Raw genomic sequence first — 25,192 nt, 5'->3', positions numbered from 1 at the left:
CTAGCAGTACACCAAGTTCTGAGGGCCTCCTCGAAACAACATCAGGGAAAGAGCAAAGGTTGTTCGTAAACTGGTCAGCCCACTGGTTGGTCCAGGGACACTTCCGTGAAAGCTTACTTGCAGGTTTTGGTAAAGGTGCCGAGAATAGTTGGTCCCACTATTCCAATGGGTCGAAGCATCTTCGCAGACCTTCTAGGACGACCAGATGCAGGAGGGGTCCCACGGTACGACGGTGGGCTCACGGTGCCAAACCTTCCAGTGCCTCACCAGCGGTTCCTTGACTCAGCTTTGTAGTTGCAGGATACTTGGATCCTATCCTTTGTCCAGTGAGAACTCAGGAGATCGACATGGTAGTGGTGTTTGCAGCCTCCTCTTATCCAAAGTTGCCTTCGCGCCAAAACAGAGAGGACCCAATGGGAGATCTGCTCACAAACACTCACCCCATATGTGGACCAATCACAGACCACGGTGTTCTCAGGCATTCAAGACACTCCAGACTCTCTGGCACCCAGGATGTGTATTGGGACCAGACATCCCATCCCACATCCTGGAGGCACACACACAAGGCATGCAGAAGCCTGCAAAAACATTGGGATTTGCGGGAAAATGCATGACCAAATAAGGACTGACCCGGGTCGACTCGACCTGGGGAAGGTGAAGGGGCAAGATGGTCAAAGGACAGGACAAAGAACCTTGTGGCATGGCCATTTTGGAGCCAGGCCACCTATTTGTGCCAAAAGCGGTTAACGCGGTTAACATGACAGGAAAGGGTTAAAAATAATGCAAAACGGTAGCTACCACCAGTCCTGTCCATGACACATCTGCACAGTTCATAAAAAGTCCAGCGAGAGTATCAAGGGCCTTTGGAAATTACTATAGACCCAAGTGTGCTGTATAGGAAGATACATTGCACACTTGTTACATGTTGCACAAAGGTTGCAACATGAGAAAAGGACTAAGGGAAATAAAGTCTCCCAGCATGTCACTTTTCCCATACAACAGTGACCGAAAGCCCAGAGGAGTGCAGCTGAATGCTGTATTTCTCTGGCAAAGTCAGTCAGTGGTGTCTAAACAGCAGCAAAAAGTTTGGGGTTTGACACATGGAGGAAAAATTACATACACATATGAAATCTTTCCTAACGTATGTTACCAAATGTATTAACTAAACTCGTAATGATTATTGGCTGAGTTGGTTCTCCCAGGATCCGAACTTGCAAAGCTCAGGTTAGCGGGCCATTTCTGAGGCTTAACCCACGAGGTACTCCCACATGTTGATGGATGTGTTATGCTATACAACTGATGAGTTATCCGCAGCACTTTACTGTTGGCTATACAAATCCCCCCTCCCCCGTGAGGAGACCTATTTGGCATGTGGAAAACAATCACACGCTTTAATTGTGAAACTGAAAGACTGCATTAAAAATAGGAAGGCATTCAACCCTTTTCGTTTTTTTTTTTTAATGAAACAACAACCAATGAAAACCTTCTAGCTGATGTGGAGCGACTGGTAATAAGTACGTTTACAGAGAGCTCAGAGCAATCCAGAGCCAAACAAGATTGCGAGTATGCAGTTGTTTATAGGAGTGCCTGCAACCCCGACAAGTGAGAGCCCAGAGGGAAGGTAGGATTACGATTTAACCGTTTGGTTTTGCATTGTGCGCGCGGTCCTCGTGCAGCCGTTCCTCCTGTACAGTGCCGTTATTATCAAAGAGGCACACTTCTGACTTCTGAGGCAGAATTTCTGAGGTGCAGGTACGCAAACATTGGAGTGTTGCGAGGGGCTCAAGTGTGCGTGATATTCATGTTCCAGTTCTTTTCTCGTGTTCATTGTTTCCTATCAGTAACGTACCGTTAATCTCAACATTCAATCACAGTTATGTGCAGACGTGACCGCGTTGGCTGTCAGTTTCAGGTTGCCTTTTTGACAGTTCGCGCTTCCAGAAAGTTCCTTTCATGGTTGGAAAGAATTGGTTCTAGTGTAATCCAAATAGTATGACAGATGTGTATCTTGGAAAGCTATGTTTGTGGTATTTTTGTTGAAACACTGTTTACATGTGTTCCAGGTGTATCCGGCATGGAGAGCCACGTGTTCTTCTTCTCGGCAGATGTATTCTCTTAATATTTCCATGATTAGCTTCTTCGCCCACGATTGATTGGGAAACGTTCTCAGTCTAGCTGAACTGTTGTCAACAGGAGTTTTTGTGTCAGAAGATGTGTTTTACATTGTAAAACTGTGAGCTATGAGTCAGAATGCTGAACGTGTACTCGGAATCTGAAAGTGGCGTGTAATGAATTGCGGATACCTGTGCTATGTGCAGTGTCAGAGAAGCTGACATGAAGTATATCCACTTTTAAAAGCTTTCTGTTGATTGAAAGTAAAACTGTCGACCCAATAACGTCTATACACGAAATAGACGTGCTCATTCGAAATGTGAAATGCTAGCATTAATGCAACACACGTGTTTCGTCAGTCTTACTTTAGCTGGCTCTAGTGTAAACGCAAGTCGCCAAGTGCATGTTTATATTTGATGAATACTAGGAGACGCCATGAGACATATGCTTGAGTTGCAAACATATACATATGTATTCTGTTGTTGTTTCGTTGTCACTAGCAATAACACAGACGAGGGTGCACTGAGATTTATTTTTACACTAAACCAGTTGACTATAATATCAACATTCATGACCTAATCTTAAGGGCATTTGGCCTTCTGGCATTTGTATGTTCCCATGTGCTGAGGACGCCCGGTGTTTTATAAACTGTTTGTGTTCCTTAGAGCGGGATTGAGTGTTTTGCTCACTTCTGTCCCCAGCAGGTTTATTAGCAGTGATCTTGGCAGACACATGGAACAGCACAGTTGCAGATCTAGTTTCACATGAACACATAATGCTGAACAAATGTCATGGCGCTGCAAAACTCAGCTGGAGAATCAAATGAAGCAGAAGCACTGCAGGTGTCTAAAAAGTAAAAAGAAATAAAGCAATTCCCTCACTATAACATCACAAGTACCATTGTTCTTTTATAACACGCTTAATACCAACGAGTGGTTTCTAAGCATGGGATTGGGAAATACATGGGTCCTGATTTATAAAAAACATTTGGCCTGAAATACATTGGTCCTGATTTACAAAAATACATTTACATTACATTACAAAAATGCAAATGCATTTACAGAAATACATTGGTCCTGATTTACAAAAACGTTTTACAATGTTGCAATTCCACGGGAAAACGCTTTGTAAATGGGATTTTGGGATTCTTTTGCTTTTATCACATTGGAACATTTAAAAACAATGTCTTCTTGATAATTCAAGGTTACATGACGACGAGAACATGAGAGGAGAGGGAGAGAAAGATAGAAAAGAGAGGGGGAGATACAGAGGTGAGAGCCAGAAGTAGGAGAATAACATGAGGAGAAAGAGAATGGAAGAGAGACAGAGAGAGCAGGTGAGAGGGGCAGGAAGGGGCAATAAGATAAGAAGGAGAGTTAAAGAGATAGAATGAGAGAAAGAAACAGAGAGGGAAGTACAGGGGAGGAGAGTAAAGGATATGCTATTAAAGAGAATGAATAAGACAACGGAGCAAGAAAGAGAGGCGAAGAGAGGAAGGGAAGAAGATGTACAAGAAGAATGAGGAATTCAGAAAGTGAGTCGAGAGAGAATCATAGAACTAAAGGGAATGAGCGAGAGCGATGGGGATAACCTGAAACATAATTAAGATGAGAGAATGAGAGAAAACAGAGAGAAGGAGGCAGGGTGAGAGGGAAAAGTGAAGAGGCAATTTACATAAAAAGTAAGAGAATTAAAGAGAATCTGAAAAATAGGAGATAACACGAAAGAGAGTGAAGTGAGGGAATGAGAGAAAGACAAAGAGGGAGAGAGAATAACAGAGATGGAGTGAGATCATAAGAAATATAATGGAAGAAAAAGGGAGGATGACAGAGAGAATTAAATACTTTGAGCATGACCGACAGACAGAGAAGGAAAGAAGGGTCTTTATCCCACCCAAGAGAGAAACCATGGCAATCCGCTGATAGTCCTTAACCATAATTGTGCATAGCTTGTGAGTTGCATCATAAGATCATATTGTACATATTTGCAATGGCATCACTGGAGAACACGTGCACTGCCTCTTTCGTCACCAGTATGCTTAGCGCTACTAACTATGCAACATGTGCATTGAATCTGTCTCTTTACGTCATGGGTGCTTCATGCTGCCATGATGTGGACGGTACTGTGGTCTACTGTTGTGGAGTTAGCATTTTAGCGCTGCCATCTATTTTCTTTACTTGTGGCTGTTCACGGTTAAGTGTTTATTTTTGTAGTTCTCCCTTTCCGAGTTTTGCTGTGATTTCAGATTGTATTCTTGTGTTCTGTATGTCTAAATGTATTTTTTGGTTGTCATGTGTGCACACAAGTGAATACCTTTCTCCCTTTGAATTGTATAGTATCTGGTTGGTGCGCTTATGAAAAGTACATTGCAATATTTTTTCTGGCACGCTAATGAAGGGAGAACCTTTGATCGCCTCTCTTTCCCTTTTTATACCATTCTGAATGGACCTATGACCATATGAAAAGGCCATTATGTAAACCCCATGGTCGTTTTTTCACTGAATTGAAACACATTTAAAATGTTACATTATCAGCTTCTGTTATGTTATGTTAACATATTTATACTGCGCCAAAGCCAGAGGGCGTCCAAGCCCCTTTGACAGAGGAAGACAAGGGCCCTCATTACAAGTCAGGCGGAATGGGTTAACAGGGTCTGCTAATGGGTGCGGACCGTTATTCCCATTCTGCCTGATTACGAGGTCCTCTCGCGGGACTCGGTAAAGACGCCTGGTAAAACCAGGTGTCTTTACCGGGTCCAGCGAGGGGACCAGGGAGCTAACAACGGGCCGGTCGTAATCTGCCCGTTGTTAGCTCCCTCTCCCATTCCCATTGAGCCCTATGGGGGCTCGAATGGGAATGGGGAAGGTAAGGGCCTGGGTTACCTGAGGGAGGAATTACCGGGCCCTTCGAACTCAGAATGGCCCGGTTATTCCCCATTCAGGGAACCCGAACCCGGTATTGGAGGCAGCCATGCCGCCAATAGCGGCATGGCTACCGCCAAACCTGTAATGAGGCCCAGGATGATTCTTGTTACTTGAACAAGATGGTCTTCAGCAGTTTTCTGAACGCCAGGTGGTTTTCCTCTCTACGCAGATGTTCCGGTAAGGCATTCCAAGCCCGTGCTGCCTGCACATGGAAGGCACGACCGTTTACGCAGGCTCTCTTAATATGGTCTACTTATAGGAGGCAAGCCTCAGCAGATTGAAGATTTCTTTTGGGGTGGTAGCTATTCAACCTATCTTTAAGGTAGGCTGGGGAATTTCCAAAAGCACATTTATGACAAATGGTCAGTAGATTGAATTGAATCCTTGCTGAAAAAGGCAGCCAATGCATATTCCTCCGTGCCACAGATGTAGGTTCAGTGCGGCTCATCTGATATATGATACGTACGGCAGCATTCTGAATCTTTTGCAATTTCTGAATGTCTGTCTTGTTAGCTCCCCCTAGAAGGGCGTTACAGTAATCCACTTGTGGAAGAATCACAGCTCTCACTAACTTCTCATGATTTCCTTTGGAGACTAACGGGGCAACTTGCTGAAGCATTTTACGGTAATAGTATTTTTCACAATTGCTTCTACATGAGCCCCACTATCCAAACTGGCCTCCAGGTAGGTGCCCAGCGTATTCACCTTACGTGCCACTGTGATCCGGCAGCCGTCAATCTGAAAGCTAGCATAGGATTGGCCCAACCTGTCTCTGGCCTGCTGCGATCCATAAAGCATGAGCTTGGTCTTTGTAGCATTTAGGCAAAGCAAGTTTCTGGACATCCAGCCCTTTATGGTCTCATAGACCAAGTCCAGATTTTGTTAGACTTGTTCATAGTCTACACTGATCTCGAGAGCTAGCTGGAAGTCATCTGCGTAGTTTCAAAGAAATAAGTTCAAGTTCTCCAGGTCCACACATAGAGTGAGGATATATATATATATTAAAAAGCAGGGGGGAAAGACATGCCCCCTGGGGGACGCCACAGGAGGTGATTTCAATATCGGAGGCACTTTCACCCCACTGAACTCGTGAACAGCGTCCCTCAAGGAAGGACTTACGCCAATCTATCGCCTTCACCGAGAGGCCCCCTACAGTGGCCATCCTATCCAGGAGAATTTTGTGATCAAGCAAATCGAAGGCTGCTGATAAGTCCAACAATATCAGCAGCCCAGGTTTGCTTGTTTCTAACTTGATTCTAACTTGGATAGCATGCAAATCCAGCAACGCACTCTCAGTGTCATGAAAGCTCCAGAAGCCGGATTGCTTCTTATGTAGGATGTCTGCTCCTGAGACATAGGTCTGAAGTTGGTTAGTGGCAACTTCATCGATAGGTTTTAAGAAGAAGAGGATATTCATAATAGGCCTAAGATTAGCGGCATCGTTTGGGTCTAGGCCCGCCTTTTTGAGCAGTGGGGTGACCTCTACATCTTTTATGGACTGCGAAATGACTCCAGTTCGAAAAGAGGAGTTTATGAACCGACAGAGAAATGGTGCAAAAAGTTCCTTATGTTCTAGTATTATTTTGGATGGGAGAAGTTCTCCCAGGCAACTGGTAAGGTGCCTAGATTTGAGGACATTAAGAGTGTCTGCTGTAGTCAACTCAGAAAAACTGAAAACCGCAAAGAATTTCCCCTGATTTTGATCTCTATGATTAAGGTTCTGGGGGCCCATTTTAATGTTTGTACCCCTCTCCTCCCCCTCTCCATATCACAGCCTCCAGTCATGGAAATGGGATGTGAGTCCTGCCTAGTTAGTTCTTCCCTGATGTTTTTTTGTGCAATTTTCAATTTGTCAGAAAAGGCTTTTTGGACTCTTTTACAATCCTCTCTAGTAGGTTTGATAGTTGAATTACCAACTGTGGGTTTCTTCCAAGACCTGAGGAGTCAGAAGCGTTCTTTGGTTTGATTTCCGGCCTGGTTAATTTGGTCATTATAGAAGCTACATTTAGCTGCCATAATCCTGGCCTTGTATTCCTTTTCCTTATGCTTCCAGGCTGCCACATTAAAATTAATTTAAAAGAAGAAGGCAAATTCAAACAACAGGCTCTCCACCTTTACCATGGATAGCAATATAAAACACTAGGAAACTCCAACCATTATTCAACAGTATTACACGTTTTGACCTGTCTATATGGATATCACAATTTAAGCATGTATTCAAGCATTTACTCTATATTAGTATCCGGGGAGGGCGCAATCAGAATGAAAGAGCCATTCTGATTGGCCCTCGCCGAGTCATTACCAGGCCGGAAATCCCTCTGTCGGGATTCCACGGCCTTTGTCCCCGGCGGGGGGCGTGGCAGCCCCTCAGCCAATGAGGAGGCTCGAAGCGGGGCCATCCCCGCTCCAGGCCTCCCTGTGGCTGAGAGGCTGCCTTCACCCCCCGCCGGGGACTCGAGTAAGGCTTTTTTTTTTATTCCCTCCCGACCACCCGCCCCCCCAATTTACCTTCTTGTTCTGGCGTTCCTGCCAGGGGACGAGGAAAGGCTCAAGCTGTGTGGAGACTCGGAACGGGGCCACGGCTGGAGGCTTCCCTCGTCCCTTGCCGGGGACGCAGGTACGTTTTTTTTTTTCCCCCATCCTACTCCCACCCTCCCGCTGTGTTCCCAGCGCGTCCGCTCCCGATGGCCGCCATGGAAAGGGAAAACGGACTCCGTTTTCCCTTTCCATGGTGGCCATTTTCTGGGTCGTTTCTTTTTTTTTCTGTCCTGTAACGCTGCAGCGTTTCGGGACAGAAAAAAATGCTTTTAGTGCCCCAGTCACCCACATAATGTGGGCAGGGGTACTACTAATAGCAATAGGACCCGAGCGGCAGGGGCATTACCGACTGAGGTAATGCCCCAAGTCCTTCGTTAAGGCCCTTGCTTCGGTCGGGCCTATAACTATGGGCCCCGGGGTAATGCCCCCGCCGCTCGGGTCATATTGCTTAATTCAGTATACATTATATTCTACCAATAATAGACGTCTATATATTTCTATTGCTTTTTCATTAGTCTATCTACACAGATTACATTTATAGGCAGTGTTTTCCAGGATACAAGCGTATGAATTTCTATAATTGGCACTTGCTTTTCGACAGTATCAAGACATTTATGTTATTAGAGAGGAGCTGCCTAACAAAAATGTTTCCCAAATACTTATTTTTCTCCAGTATCTAGACAGGATGGTGTCAGAAAAAGACTACTTAAATTAAGTACATTTCTCCCTTTTCAGCTAACCTTTCTGTACATGTGTGAAGTTGTAAATGTGAGTATTATGTGTAAGCCATGTGTAATAAACAAAGTCTTGCATTCATAGGTTCCTATACATTGGAATTCGAAATTGCTTTTCAGTAATTCATTTACGCTGTTCTGAACTAGCATGTATACTGGGTTCTTAATACACTGGGCACATGCTTTCTCTGATCATGTACAAGTAATTTCACAAAATATGAGAGAGCTACATGCAACATGTATGTGTTGTGTGTGTGTGTTGTGTATGTGTGTGTATGTAACTTTAATACAGTTGTAGATGCAGCTCAACTGTGCACTGAATTCAATTTGTTTCCATGTGTAATTGTAAATCTATGTATGCCTACACAACTTTAAAGGGGCCTGCACATGATAGTTTCACTCTCTTTTTATTTCAGGGCTGAATATGTACTATTCTTAAGTAACAGATACTTAGTACACATTGTACATTACTGTATATAACTATATATTACGTGAACAGGAGCATGCTCCTCGCTCCCCTGTCCTGATCTCTCCTTGCTCCCCTGTCCTTGATCTCTCCCCAACGACAGCTAACTAGTCCACTTGTCACATTGTACATTACTGTATATAACTTTATATTACGCGAACAGGAGCATGCTCCTTGCTCCCCTGTCCTTGATCTCTCCTTGTTCATATCTGCTTGCTGTAATATTGCTGATGTCTATGTCTACACTTCCTGCCTTTTCCTGTACTTGCAATTAGCCGAGCATATCTGTAACCAAGCTCAGCGCATCTCTGCACCTTCATCTGATTTCTATGTACCTGTAACCAAGTTGAGCATATCCTTGTCTGTTTGCGCCCTGATACTCCAGGGTATGGCGCGCTATACAAATAATAAACTAAACTAAACTTAGTTGGAGACACCCTTCCCTCTTAAATTATACCAGGCTCTGTCTATTCATTGAAAGGCATGGGAATGCAGAGGGTTTACACTTTGCACAGTTTTTAATTAATTTAATTAATTTCCACATACATTTCTTTATGCAAATATCCAGTCTATAATTATAGTTTCCCAGATGCACAAAATGCATATCTCTCTAGGAGATTGTATGTTGCAACAATATCATGGTCCGAAGAACTTGACGTCGATCAAACCACTACTGGTATTTCAAATTAATCTACTTTTAAATAAACTAATCTGCATTAATGTGGTACATACATGCATTCAATTTCAAATTTCATTTTTCAATATAAAGTGGAATGGGTCTAAAAAAAACCCTAGGTGTATTTTTTAGTGTAACTAAAGGACCCCAGGACATAGACATTTTAAAACCTGTGCTCATGTTTTCAAATGACATTTCTCCACAATTCTCTTGTCTTTGTCTTGCGAGACTACTCTGATAAATTTGGTGTTAGTTGGGGTTGATTTACCTTTCCAGACATAACTTCTGGTTTTAAATAGTCAGCAGGGAATCCAGTTACCCGGACATCATGCCAACAGCAAACCCTCAGTTTCGGTGGAATATCTGGAAATCAGTCCCCAAGTGCAGACAAGTAAGTCTTACTTTCCTCTGGTCTCATGGTTTGGTCTGCTATCTTCCAATGGTTAGTCCTCTTGCTCTGCAATCTCCAGTCAACCCCCTTTCTTAATATCCATCTCCCGTATTCCTTAAATCCCTTCTGCCCTATCTGTTTCTCATTATATCTCTCTATAACCTCATCATTGCCTTGTCAAGGTGTTGTTTTCCATTCACATGAAAAGGTGGGTGGAAACAAACTGCCCATGCCAATTCTGGTACGTGTTGGTGATTTTACACATTTGTAGCATTTTTGAGCAATTTATAACACAGCTACATATAATATTCTGGTGGTAATCAGATCATGTGCTGTGGTGAACCGCTTGGTTAGTGATTGCACATTTATTGCTCCATCATGCCAAGTGACTGGTTTTCTGCTATGCAATTTCTGCTTTTCTCCACCACAGGCCAGTGATGATATATTGCCTAAATATTCCTTCTCCATGGGATCACTATCCAAAGCAAATGTCTCTGAATGTGCATTTTCCATAACCTTTCACCTCTGAATATTCAAAGCAGGCGTCTATTTGCTGTGCATCTGTATTTAAGTCACCCTTTTCATTGACCATTCATGGCTAATGCATCATTACAAGCCTTTCAATTTGATGGAAAATGTAATATGTTACAGATTTCCTTTGAAGTGGAAAGCCGTATGCCCATTAGTGAATGCCTGAAGTAAGTTCATAGGATCATCTCCTAAAATCATCTTTCAAAACAATGGAGGAGAATTTCGGGGTGGACTAAAGCCGTCTGACTGTTAATTAGTATAATGTTCCAATCAAGCTCCAACTGGACTCTTTCGGCTCTTCAGCAAGCCTTGCAAGTTGGAACTGAACTTTAAATACAATTTTGATTCTGTTATTTCATTCCAACCCCTCCAGGTTAAAATTAAATCTATATACATTTAATCGATGGAATTACACAATAATAAGACTTACATATTTTCATGAACTCATGTTTAACTCCAAACAAAGACAATACATATGCATTTTTCTATTCTGAAACAATTGTAGTTTAGATTTCTAGGGCTTGAGATCTTGGTCTAAGTAACTCACGCACAACCGAGAAACAATTTACCAATGTTAATCTCTGTACTCCAAAACCCATATTAAAAATGGGCATTGATGGGGAATATATTTCTGATAAACCTTCTATGTGTATTGTGACAAATTGAGTGATCCAGCCACTTCTCCCCAGTAGGAGCCTTTCCCTGTAAGGCTATGGACGTGAGCCAACTACGCAAATCCCTCCCTAGTGGTAGATGCAAGCAGGACATCAACAGGAGAGACTCCCACCTTGGGGACAAGGACTCCCATTCTGATGAAGATCTGCCTAACCCACTTACCTATAAACCATCAATAATAACATCTGCTGAAGAAAATATGAAGAACAAATTGATGTATGTTATTGTCATGTAGAACCTTTGAATAAACCTGCAAAGCAATACTTGTATGGTACTGAGACGATGAAAACCACAGGAGTAATACAGATTGCAAGCAGAACAGAGAAGAAGGACTTTGATGTTAGACCGGGGAAGTCCCACCGCAATGTCATAAATCCATGGGGATGAGATCTGGGGGAGAGAGAGACCCAGGAGTTTCAAATCAGCTGTGCAAGTAAAGCTGAGGGAGAGAGAGAGACCCATGGCTTCCAAGCTCAGAAGGAAGCTAGGATGCAAATCCAAACAGGTGGTAACCTGAAGGAGAAGCCAAAGCACTGCTGAGCCCTAACAGCAGATGAGCAAAAGGTGGTGGTGTGACCGAAAGGCAGTGGATTTGTGAATCCAGGAAACACGCTGATACCAGTTATCTGAGGGCACCACAGAGCATGCTTACTGAAGGAGAAACCAAGAGCAGAGAAGCCAACCTGACAGTCACAGAGCAAGATGCCGTCCTGAACCCTGGCCCGGTGATGCTGCCCCATCAAGATAAAGGTAAAGGGGAAAGCGGGAGACCCAGGCGGGATGCTGAGAATAGTGAAGGGGATAGTCGTACTCGTCCCAGTGAAAACCAAATATCGACCATAACTAAGAAGAGTTAGGAACATTAGTGGAACACTCAGATTCATTCCAGTAATTACAGAGTAGTGAGGAAAAGTGACAATCATCATTGCAACATCCATACTCATCCCAGTAATGGCCAACTGAAAAGGAACAGGGATAGTCATTATTGGAACACTGATACTCATCCCAGTAATAAACAAGTAGAGAAGACAATTGAGAATTATTGCCTTAGCAATCATATTCGTCCCAGTAAGGACCGAGTAGTGGAGCAGAGAGAAAATGATTACTGGAACTCTCACACCCATCCCAGTAAATGTCACGAGTTGGAATTGCCCCATAGAAGTGAGAGTAATTATTAGAAAAGTCAATTTTCTCACAGAAGGCCAAGAGAAACTCAGAATAAGAGGGAGAGACATTATTATTAGAACAATCTTGTTAGACCTAGTCAAAAAGAAGACTGGATGATGAATAAAGAGATAGTCGCAAATCGGATTAAGAAGAAAAGAGCAGAGTGGTCCCAAGGAGTGGAGCAGAGAGAAAATGATTACTGGAACTCTCACACCCATCCCAGTAAATGTCACGAGTTGGAATTGCCCCATAGAAGTGAGAGTAATTATTAGAATAGTCCATTTTCTCACAGAAGGCCAAGAGAAACTCAGAATAAGAGGGAGAGACATTATTATTAGAACAATCTTGTTAGACCTAGTCAAAAAGAAGACTGGATGATGAATAAAGAGATAGTCGCAAATCGGATTAAGAAGAAAAGAGCAGAGTGGTCCCAAGGACAACCCGCCAATACTACAAAAGTAAAGAATAAACAAGAGAGAGAGAATGAGTGTGCCAACGGCACCAGTGAACAATTGAGTAGTCCAATATCTGAATTAAATGTCTTGGTGAAAGAAGTCACTAAGAAATATCTTTGACTATTTTGTTAAAGTGAACTTACTGAGAAATCAGCACACAGGAGAAGTGGGTCATTCTAATATAATATGCCTTAGTTGTTTTCAATAGTGGTAGGGTCAGGGCCGAGTAGTTTGGACAGAGCACAGATCTTCCTTTTGGACTCACTGATGACTGACAAGCACCCCAGTTAGTATGGGGGTCATTACGAGTTTGGAGGTAACCATGGAGCTATTAGCGCCATGGCTGCCTCCAAACCCTTACCGACTCCGCCCTGGTGAATGGAGCTATTACCGCCCCATTCCAAGGTTGGCGGGATTGGTAATTCCCCATTCACTCGGGCCCTTCCCCATTCCCATTTTAGCCCCCATAGGGCTCAATGGGAATGGGGAAGGTGCTAATAAAGGTACCGCAAATTGAGGTACCGTTATTAGCTCTAAGGTCCCTTTACGGGTCCTGTCCTTAACACCTGGTAAAACCAGGCGTTAAGGGAGGACCCGCAAAGGGAACTCGTAGTAGGGTGGTAAGGGATTACCAGTACCGGTGCCCTTACCAGTACCGGTAATCCCTTACCGCCCGGTCGTAATGAGGCCCAATGTGTTATGTAGGGAAAACCCATAGATTAGGAGGAGCTAGGCATTTTTGGATTTTTTAAAATAAAGAACAACCAGTAAAAATTGAATATCTGAGTCTGTGTCCTCTTCTGACCGGCCATAGTAGCTGTATTCCTTGGGAAATAAATGCACTCTAATAACATGTAGCAATGTTCCTGTAGAAATCCCAGCTTGAGATTTTGATGGTCTTACAATGGGTGAAGGAACTCACGTGACTGTGTATTTGTATTATGAAGTCAAACTTCAAAAATAAAGGCACCACCATTTGGTTATGTGCAGATTTTCTAAAATCTTTAAATATTTTTTGGAGCATGATTGACAGAATCCACAGTCTGACAAGTGTCCTTTTAATTGTGACAGCAAGCAAGATGCAGAAATCTACAATACATTACAGTCTATGCATATCGCTTTGATCTGGCAAAACATGTTGAAAATGAAATATTCAGAGTGTGGGATGTTTAACCCACTCTGCTCTGTGGCATCACTGTGTGCTGGTGGCACCAGAATCATCAAAAATGCCAGCAAAAACCCCATGCGCGCCAAAACCTAAGGAAATTGTGCTCTACCAAGCACAAAAAGATGGCTGCCAAATCTACCATGCATGTTGTCAGTGGTGAAATGGAGACCGCACTTCTGAATAATGTCATTGGGCTGCCCAACATGTAAAAATGGAGCACAGATGAAAAGCAGTGCTTGCTGAAAGAAATCAGAAATCTTGCAGTTAAATCTTTTCTTGGTTGCTGAAAATACGAAATGCTGGTCCCAAACACCTGCAAACATCTAATCTTCTTGCGGGGTGTCACATTTTACTGAAGTCAAGAAAGCATTGTAGCGCCAGGGGACCACTCCGGTGGTGATAGTGCGCGGTACAAATATCCTTTAACATTAACATTAACATTGTGGAATTGTAATATCCAGGAAAGCTGAATTGGTCACAAAAACATCCACAGCCAGTTTGCCTGCCTGTGAAAGCTGTCAAAATCTGGGCGCAGTACCAGCGGCTGCCTGAAGAACTGTTCCACAAGCCTGTTTTAAAACTGTAAACTTGTACCATTAAGATCTAATATCTAAAATCTAAGTGAACTGTTATGCAGAGTAACCTAGGTTGCAACTAATTAAACTTTATGGTTTAGAGCCTGGAATCAGTGTTCTAGATGTTTGTTTTAAATTTGCAAGTTTATTTTCAATAAAGAAAAATGTAACAAAGTGACTTTTAAAGTAAGCCTGATTCACGCCAAAACTACAAAACAACTTCCCCCACTAGGCAAGGCACCTTCCTTCTGCTCTCTGGGACAGGAACTCACATTCATGTGTTGATTAAGAGGGGTCGGGCACTGGGGCTGCTCTGGGAAGAAAACAATGGGCTTCTTCCCAGGCATGGAGATGCTAATCAGGAAGGATTGTAAAGGGCCTCTGCCAGAAGGAAGTAGGCAGACAGACAATTTTGTTGATTCACAATGATCAAAAAGCAGATTTCTAATAAGACTGATAGTTTACTGTGGACAATTGTAAAACAAATATAGAAACCCCGGACTTCTGAACCTAAATATTTGCTGCACATTTCAAGAGGAGCCAGAACTCTTTGCTATGTTCTGGGATATAACTGTAGAAATTGTGGTTTTATACCAAATGTATTGATGTCAGAAGCATGAAACGTCACACACTTATGCCCATATACAATGCGCACAGGTGTACCAATTTTGGACAAAATAGATATTGTGTCCCGGACAAAAAGTGCAAAATTCTGTCAAATCCAGACCCAAGATCCTACAGAGACGGGGCTTGGAAGAATATTTGCTCCACAAAATATGTGATCTAGATATGCTATAGTTATCAAGCTTGTAAAATTATAAATATGTATTATATGAAAAGTATATTTCATGTTCAAAAACCAAGGGGAGGATTCCCTGACTAATCAAACCACATCATCATGGTGACACGCTGTTTTTCCTCCTATCAAGGGAGAGGGAAGATTCCAGCCTATAGCCAACCAAGGGGGCGTGCATATTATAATTCAGCATACCCACCCCTTTATCAAATGCATAAATAGAGACAGCTGAGGACAGACAGACACATTCACCCACCAACTGATTGCTGGCAGAGCACTTTGCAAGATAACTATCCATATTCCAGACTCCAGACTCCAGAAACTTGGTAAGCAGAAAGGCCCATTCCCATAGCTGAACCACTCTCAGCTTGGCCTTAACATTCCAGAAACCAGAATTTACCCCAGACATCTAAGGGGAACCAAAGAACAGCCTGCCTGTGCTGTACTGCTTTCCTGCTAAGAATTATTGCCAGAATCCAAAGACCCAACCCAGTAGAGCCGTGCTCTGACCAGATAGCTGTGAACCTGAGCGCCTTGCTGATTACAGACCAGAGCGCCTTGCTGTCCAGTCCGGTGTGCCCAGCAGCCTGTCCAGTCCGGTGTGCCCAGCAGAATTCCTGTCCAGAAATCTTGACTGACCTGAATCCCTGACGGTTCTGTCCAAACCTATATAGTGAGTATCCTTAGTATAGGACTGTCACTAGCTTATGTATTGTCCATAATCATCCCTATCCAAACCCATCCTCTATTATATCCAGAACTGCATTGTTAGAATATTTTTGAACTGCCTGAACTCTCTATCTCATCCCTATTATTTCTTCTGTACTAGTAGTGTTAAACCGATCTTTGCGCTGATATATATTTTTCTGAAGAAGGCGAGCGTCTTGGCAGGCAAAAACCAGCCAGAGACGTCCTGGGCTGGTGGCTGTGCTGTTGTGTAGTTTGCTTCTTCATAGTCCATCCCTAGTGTAAGGAAATCCTGTTTGTCTTTTAAAAGCGCATCTTTGTTTTACAATTTGCCTCTATTTGAAAAAAACGACCTCCACGAAAACGTTCATAACTTCTTCAGTTTTTATGCTAGAAACGAAATGTAGTGTCTGCTTGTAGCTAACATCCCAAGCTTTCTATAGAATCCCAAGCCGCATCTCTAATCCTTATAGTTTCCCTGTGATCGCGATTACCGTGCACGGAAAAGTTTGCTGCAAATTTTCGTTTTGGCAAAATCTATAACATGTAAAATAGCTTTTCATTGTACCCAACCTCAAATTAAGTTTTCATTTGCTTATTACTCTCAAATCATTGCTAGTGTTTGTCTACAACCAGATAAAGCGGCTCCCATTAAAATTTAAACCATTTCAGTGATTTAAGCCCATATTTAGTGTTTTACCTCTACCATTCAAAGCCAACTTTAAAAACCATTTTGACAGTTTGCCAATTAGTTCTGTTTCTCTCTTGTGTTTGCTGCGGGGAAATTGGGATTGATATATTTGCTTGAATTCTGCATTCCTGAAACCTGTTCTCTCTCCTCCTATCTCTCTACATTGCATATTGGGGGGTTGAGGGGTGTGCAGTGGAAAGAGTAATCACATTGCCATTTGATTGAAAATACACACAAAAGTATTATTTCTGTGCTGCATTGTTTTTGCTCATTATTACTCCTTATGATTAAAGAGATTGTTTAGTGTGACATCACCCCATTGGTGATTATTGTATCCCCATTAAAAATAGTGTGATTATATTGTGAACTACCAGATAAACATTTTAACTTTGCAAACCAGCCTGATTCCTGGTTCAGTGTGACCGGGGGATTCAAAGAGAGGGGTGTAATACAAGTGGTACATCGTTCAGAATAAAATAACTTATAGACACAGTAATTAAATAAGGATTTCAGTTGTGCATTACACGCTAGGCATTGATTTAGGTGAGGTGCCGGATTGAAATCTCTTAGAAGAGTTTGAATACATTACAGCAGTTATCCAGACAAGGGCAGAAAGGTACAAAAGTGCATTACAGTCATGAGTGTCATGGGTGTACAGGCTGTCAAGTTCATTGCAGCACCATTCTGGTGATTGATCACTTATAGCAATATTTTCATTTGGCCTTGTGGCACATTTCCTTTTAAAATGCATTGTCTGACTATTTCTTATGCAAAATGTGCCACAAATATATTTGTCTCCTTAAGAAGACTGAGTCCATTATCTCTTCAAAGATTACTATTTGTCCTGGTCATGTTTTAAGATGTCCTCCAGATGTGGCCTGGCACTGTATGTTTTCTTTGCTCCTTACTAGATGGTTTTCCTCTCTCTTCTGAAACATACAAGCATGATGGATGCTTCTTCATTGACCCGCATGTCTGTGAGGTCCACACCTGTCTCAATTCATTGTTTGGTGAGCACCACCCTCCTTTCCTTTTTTACATCTTGGATCAAACAGAAGATCCTTGAAATTCTCCACATCATGTCATTACAGCATTGTACACAAACATTTCCATTACCATTGCCCAGGTTTGGAAGCATCTACTGGTGTGTAGAAGTTTAAATCCATCATGACATTATGATCTGAGAATGAAATTCAGTGTGTAAACTGCAGGATTGTAGATAACATGAAATACTGTGTTTGGTTAACCTATCATATTGGCAGAGCAGTTTCTGTCTACCATCACACCATAAAGAGAGTAGAGCGATTCAGTTTGTTTTCATTAGGGTTGGAGAAAAAACGAATAAATATGTGGGAGGAAGCTCGCTGAGATGAAAGGTATGGTACTGTGTGAAAATGCACAGACATGAGATTATGAATGCAGATATCAAGCACTGTAGTATAAATTGTCATCCTAATGTGCATTTATTTTTTATTAGGAAGAAAAGAAAACATCAATTCAAAAACCTTTTAAATTATGTTATTTTTTATTGGTAAAATATAAGAAAGACATGTGCTTTCAGCCGATTTTAGTTTTACATTTTAAGTGGAATTCTGGTAGTGGTTAACATCTAATACAAACCAGTATGTATATATATTCAGTAAAAGAAAACTTGCTTAAGAGAGACTTAAGGTGATCAGATTTAACTCAACAAAACCCTTCAAATTTAGCATTTGCATTTGAAGCAAGTCTACCTTAACTCTGCACCCCCAGTTGCACAGCGTATGACCACAATTATGACATTTCAGATCACATCACTGATGACATCATTTATTACATCCTACAATATGGCATCACTGATCACCTCACTTATGACATCATACATGATATCATTGATGAGATGAATAATGACATCATATATGACATTTCTAATTATAGACGTTCACATTTTTTTGTTGCCCATTTTTGATGCATGGCATTTTGAAAGTAAGGGGCAATAAAATACAGGTTATAATATCATTAACAAATATATTCACACTATTCATGCACTTAGTAAAAAAAACGATTACAGTTTACTTATTTACCTCTCTCAGAGTGATATAACAGTTAAAAGGAACACATAACCGGAGAAAAGGATGAAGAGTCAACATTAACAAATTAGGATTTAATATTTCAGTTTTCAAGAAGACATTAAACAATACTAGTAATACAAAAAAGTTAAAAGGGCCCCCAAGAACCTCATAGTAATAGAGTTAAGAATGAATATAAACCCCATTTTCTGAAACAAGTCTCAGACCTATTTAAACGAGTATAAATTGTAATGTGAAATGTATACTAAGAAATGTAACCATGGAAATCTGTGTTCTTCCTTGGATAGTGAGAAACACAAACGTATAGATTTGAAAATAAATACGTAAAAGTAGAACAATATATAGTTCAGAGAACCAACATTTAAAGCGTGCTTTTTAGTTTGGATGTGATGTAAACAGCAACTTTGTGAATTTTGCTTTTCTGTGGAGGAATAAAAAGATTATTCCTGTTATAAATGGGACCTTTATCAGCTCCTTTTATTTCTATGTACTTCGGGTAAATAATTATTTCTGTGTAGTTTTATCTAGTAGGGGGCCCCTTTTGTACTGAAGTGTCACTACTATGAAATGTTTTTTTTTAAAATATTGCTAATTCCTCTTTCATCTCCCTATATGTTTTACAGTTGTTCACATTCCAGCTATAAAGACCTGCTAAAGTTATATCCTGCATATGTATTTATTATAAGCCATCCACCTTGTACATCATGTGTTAATCTAATGAGCATTAGTTTAGGTTGGGTGAATAATACTAGTCTGTGCTCTACCCCTTTGTTTATGGTTTTGTCCTTTGTGGTTTTGTCTGTCTGACTCATCCATGTTTATAAATTATGAAAAAGCTTTCATAAAACTATAACACACAAACATAAATATTGGTTGCCATGGAAAATTGCCTATTTAGGCTATGACACCTGTCTCCATCTTTCGGGAATTTCTTTGGAAAAATGTGCTATAAGATGTGCTGGTTGGCACCATTTTTTTCCCCAGGGTAGAGAGGAAGGTGGAGGAAACCACCCAAATTCCCTTGTGGGTGTCAGGCGGCAAAGATTCCCTCGCTCTGTTCTACTGAGGCGCATGCATATTGAAGGCTTCCTAGCACCCACTGAATGGGATTTGTCTAAAGCATTGCCGAGGCCCTCAAATACATTGAGGTAAAGAACATAGGGGTAGCAATTTAAATGGACATTTTGCTTTTGCCACTTTTCCAACTCTTGCAGACACATAGGCATCTTACCGGAGTTTCCACTCTGTAAAGTCAGACAGAATCTCTCTCTGGTTGAGGCGCAGGAAGCCATTTCATGTAATGTTCTCTTCTTCGCAGCCCATCTGGAAAAAGCATCCTAACTGAGCCTACCTCCGCGTTCTCTGGTCCTGTCATTGTTTTACAGCTCTTTTATTGCATTGGAAACTTTTCATTCTGGAAATTGCATTGACCAGGCCTGCTATTTGTCCTGCTTCCCAACCACATAAAAGTAGGCCAATGGCAGGTTGTATAACTCCATTTTTACTGCCTGAAAGACTCACCCGGGTTTGGATTGTGTTTTGCTCGCAGTGTCCTTGAATTAGTATCAATAATGTACAGCAAACATTGTCATCTTCTCTGGAATCGTGCCCCCATTTTTTGAGTCGCCTGCTCTTCAAAGTCAGTCCTGTGCAACACCAGACGAATGTCTAGTGATTCAGAATGGAGTAGCATTAACATACTTTCTACAGGCGTACAGCACACCAAAACAATATCCAGGTGCCACATTGTATCATTAGCAAAAATTCCGTATTTAGTTCAAGATTCCACAGTTGCCTGATCCCAAGTAATTGTGTTGACTGTTTAATAAGTCATTGGTTTACTTCAAAAGGGTTCCTTTGCCCCTACAACAGATTAGCATGGCATTTATCATTGTTATATCCTTATTAGTATTATGGTATACACTGAGCACAGACATAGCTTTGGGAAGCAACATAGTTAGGTCCAACCTTAGTTCTGGTAGTCCCCCCCCACCCCGAGATGAAACCTTTGGCACCCACCCAGCCAAAAAAAAACAGCTTGTGTGAATTGCCCAATTTGGGTTAGAAGCACCAGATGGTGAGAAGGGAAGCAATTGGAATCTACAGGGCTGGCTGAAAAGGTACCAGAGGTGGTGGGGGCACATTTAAAAATGTTTTGGAGCCTACTTATGTACATCTCAGATAAACAAATCAACCATGGGGTGCTTCAATTATAAAGGAGTCAAAAGAATGCAGCAATTGGTTTAATAGTTGCAGATTATCATTGTCACTGGGTTGACACTGAATTGCGCAGGTATGGCTCAAAACTCTGGAATGTTCCATGTGTCACATTTGTTTCTATTCTCAGCGGACTGGCCTGTGATCTGTAATAAATCACAGCACATTGGTGCAGACTGGAATCAGCTGTGAGGCTGGGGCTTGAATGGACATACATTATGGTGTATGTCACTCTCCTTGCTTGGCCATGTTTTCGGTCATCAGACTTGCTTGATTTCAGGATGTCTTTCTGACATACTGCAGCTTTTTGAATTGGACGCCATTATGGATGAATTTATCACACAACAACTGTACGTGAAAACACATTTTCATGGAAGGATTACCTGTAATAGTTGCAATTTTAATAGTGAGTGAGTACGACCGACTCTCAGTGCGCTCTAGTCCTAACAAGCAGTTGGGCATGCAGTGCAGCTCGAACCTCGAGGATCTACTCTCAACCTCAAAAATATGCACAGGTACTGAAAGGTTGGTGCTAGTTTGTCATGCTAGCCTCTATAGTAATTGTATTTACGTCACACGAAGACCGCCTGGGATGATTCCGGACAGGACACCCCTACTCCATTAGGACTATGCAATTGGACTTTATCCGATAATGCTAACAAGCACTGCTGCATTTTGAGAATAACCCAACTTTTAGAGCTACCTAAGAAGAATTGAATATACTACCCAGCCATACATAAGCCCAACCTTTGTATTGCCCACAATTTTAAGGGCTAGTTTAAGACGTTAGTATTGCCTTGAGAAAGACCAAGTGTCGAAACACATGTTGGCTGAACCTTCTTGTCAAGTGTACAACAATGAACTCAGTTTTGTGCTGATAAACAATATGACTAACGTATATACAATTTACTATTGAGGCTAGCACGAACAACTAGCACCAACCTATCAGTACTTCTAATTTTAATAAACTGTGTTTTACGTTCAGAATGCTTTGTTTGTACTGCTCTCCATCGACTAGATACCCTTCAACAGAATCCCAAGCTGTAACCATTCTTGAAGGCTTAATGTTTTCAATTACTTGTACATATGCAGTGTAATCTAAATTTATGTAAACCAGTTGTACATTGCAAAATGTAACAATAATATTAGATTTTAAAATAATGTTTAATAATATAATGTTTTTTTTATAACGCTCTTAATACCGAAAAGGTTTCATGCCAGCTTCTACCCACTTCTAGGAACTATAATAATTGTTATCCAATGTAATGGTGCTCAGTTTATCTACCTTGCAAAGAGGTAGTGCTGCATAGGTCCTATCAGGGATGACAATTTGTGAAGTGCAGGCTTATGTGAAAAGCGACTGCATAGCACATTAACTGTCCACTCAGTGGTGGCTAGTATTGCCCTAATTGCATGTACATTTCCACGGTTTGCAAGGCATTGCTAAGGCGGCTATAGCCCCGGGTCTTTTCGTTGTAGCCCTGGATAGAAGCTCAGGGGCTACAATCAAAAGGCTAGCTAGCCCAGTGTCCCGACAGTTGCAACATGAGCGTGGTCCCAGATCTTTCCCAGACCTAGCAACACCCCTGCCACCCTTTCACAAAAACATCCTAGTTTGTGCAGTACTTAACTTAGATTAAATGTACTTATAAAGCGCATGTCACCCAAGGGCGTCTTGGCATTAAGCAGAGTACTTTCGAAGGCTCAGACCCCTTATCACGGATTTAGACAAAAAGAAACTTCTTCAGTGATCGGCGAAAAGATTGATAATCTACCGTTGCCCGGAGAAGGAATGGAAGGTAGTTCCAAAACCTTTCTGCAGTGACAGAAAAAGCACGCCCCCCAACCCGACAGAGCCTCACTCATGGAACATTGATAGTGCACGACTCAATCATATGGAGTGGGCGATTAGGAACATAGGGGCGAAACTTGCACTGTGGGTATTCGTCCCCCCGGCCATAGAAGGCCCGGTAAACAATGCACATAGATTTGAACTGCACCCTTTGGGCCATAGGGAATCAATGTAGCCGCCGGAAGGGCACAGAGACGGACATACGGTAGGGAGTGCAAACCACCAGCCTAGCAGCCACATTTTGCAGCACTTGGAGGCTTGGATTAAATACAGTGGCTGTGCTTGATACATAAAGTTACAAAAGTCTAGTCTGCTCAGTACCAGTGCAGCAACCACTGGAGCATGAAACTGTGCAGGGAGAAAACCCAGTACGCTGCACAGTACTCTCAGTTTGTAGTGGCCAGACTGACAGACAGAGGCCACCTGAGCCTCCAAAGAGAGTGAGGAAGAGATCTTGACCCCCAAATCCTTCACAACAGAAACCAGACTAGGATAGAAACCAAAAGAAGAAAGCCAGAATGCAGGGGTCCAAAGGGAAGAATCAGAAGCAGAGCCAACCACCAGGATCTCAGTCTTGTCCCTATTTAATGTAAGCCAGTTGTGGCCCATCCAACCCCTCGTGTCCTCCAAGCAACCCTGCAGCTGAGATGCCGGATCAAGATGAGAAAGATCAAGCCACAGAATAATGTTGGTATCATTAACATAGGAATAGCATCGAAGGCCGTGGGAGTGGATGAGCTCAACCAGAGGATGAATTTACACATTAAACAGTGTGAGGGTCAGGGCCTACCTGTGAGGGACCCACAGATCAGAGGAACAGAGGCAGAACGGAAATTGGAAGAGAAAGAGTTTGTGCACGATCACCAAGAAAAGCTGAAAACCAATATAGTACCTGTCCAGTTATTCCCACCCCAGCAAGGCAGACACGCCAGATGGAGCGGTCAACAGTGTCAAAGCGGCTAATAGATCTAATAATATCAAGGCTCCCACTCCATCCTGATCAGAGATGTACCAGGCCATCCACCACCAAGACCAGCATGGTCTAGTCTCTGTGCCCTGACCGGGGCGGAAACCAGACTGGAAAGGATCCAAGAAGACAGAGGATTCCAAAAAAAAAGGAGCTGAGAAGACAATAAACCAGTCTTTCCAAAAGCTTCATAAAGAACGGTAGTAGTGAAATAGGATGAAAGTTAGTGGGGCAAGCAGAATCGAAGGAAGGTTTTTTAAGAGAACGATCGCCAGTGCATGTTTCAGCTGTGAAGGAATAACCCCTGACTGACATGAGTGGTTGATGGCCTGAATCACCCATTGAGCAATGGTCGGCATGATATCCTTGCACATAGCCAAGTGAATAGAATCCAAGGCAGTGGCAGACTTAAGCATGGGCGTGGCCTTTATAATCTCCTCTGCTGAAAACACAGGTAAGGAGGACCACAGCCTCAGAGGAGAGCATTCAGGACAAACTGAACAAGATCCCCCAGAACCTGAGCCTGAGAGCGCAATCAGATTACGACTGGTAACAATTTATTCAGAGAAGAAGCTTGATAGTGAGTCACATAGCTCCTGTGAGTGTGAGTAATGCCCCCCGCCACCTCCCCTTGGTTGCAATGTGAGTGAATGCCCCCCAGCTCCTCCCCTTGGTCACAATGTGAGTGAATGCCCCCCACCCCCTCCCCTTGGTCGCCAGTGTGAGTAATGCCTCCACACCCTCCCCCTGGTCGCAGTATGAGTGGATACCCCCCACCGCCTCCCCCTGGTCACAGTGTGAGTGAATGCCCCCCACCCCCTCTCCTGGTCGCCAGTGTGAGTGAATGCCCCCACCCCCTCCACTGCCCCTGTATGTCTCAACTACCCCCACTCCCTCTGCTGCCCCTGTATGTCTTACCCCCACACTCCTCCTCTCCCCCCTGCTTGTCCCCACTCTTCCACCTCCCAACCTGCCCGTTTGTCTCCACCCCACTTCACCTACCCCCTAGCCATTCCTTCCACCCCTCTCCTCCCACCCCAGTAAGTGTATGTAGTTGCCTTCCATACCATGAGATTTGGTCCAGGCTGGTGCCAGTTGATTGAAACCTATGTACTAGTATGCACCTGCCACCGTCCAATAAGGGACTGGCCCCATGCTATTCTATGTATAACACCAACTACGCACCTATGTGTAGCTTCTCTCCTATGTATCTGTGCCGGACACCATGCACTTGCCCATTGAACATGACCACGCATTCATGTGCTGCTGCCGCCATGCAACCCTCAGGTAGCACGTAATGTATGCATACTATTCTTGACCTCGCAACTGTTTTGTAGCTGCCGCCATGCAACATGTGGCTGGCACCATACTGTTTCCCACCAAAGCTGACCTTGCAAATTTATGTAGCTGCCGCCATGTAAGATGTGGCTAGCACCATATATTTGCCCACTAATCTATGTAATCACTCTTATGCTCTTACTGTAATTGTCTGAAGCAACAT

The 25,192-nt window shown here is 42.6% G+C and overlaps 1 protein-coding gene across 2 annotated transcripts in view; it reads left to right on the top strand.

Moving 5' to 3' along the window:
* Positions 1 to 1,506: 1,506 nt before the first annotated feature.
* CCDC102B (coiled-coil domain containing 102B) overlaps positions 1,507 to 25,192 on the top strand; it is a 619,708-nt gene continuing 596,022 nt past the window's right edge. Inside the window, exon 1 of one of the 2 annotated variants that reach the window (XM_069620783.1) lies at positions 1,507 to 1,621. The gene's annotated coding sequence lies outside the window, so the exon portion shown is untranslated. Of the gene's footprint in view, positions 1,622 to 1,657; positions 1,753 to 25,192 lie in introns of those variants that run through there. The other variant, XM_069620784.1, reaches the window with a different exon arrangement.

This window comes from Ambystoma mexicanum, chromosome 5q (assembly GCF_040938575.1).
Source record: "Ambystoma mexicanum isolate Mex_15411 chromosome 5q, UKY_AmexF1_1, whole genome shotgun sequence".
Taxonomy (NCBI): Eukaryota; Metazoa; Chordata; class Amphibia; order Caudata; family Ambystomatidae; genus Ambystoma; species Ambystoma mexicanum.
The sequence above is the reverse complement of the archived record's forward strand: the minus strand, read 5'-3'. Positions and strand labels throughout refer to the sequence as shown.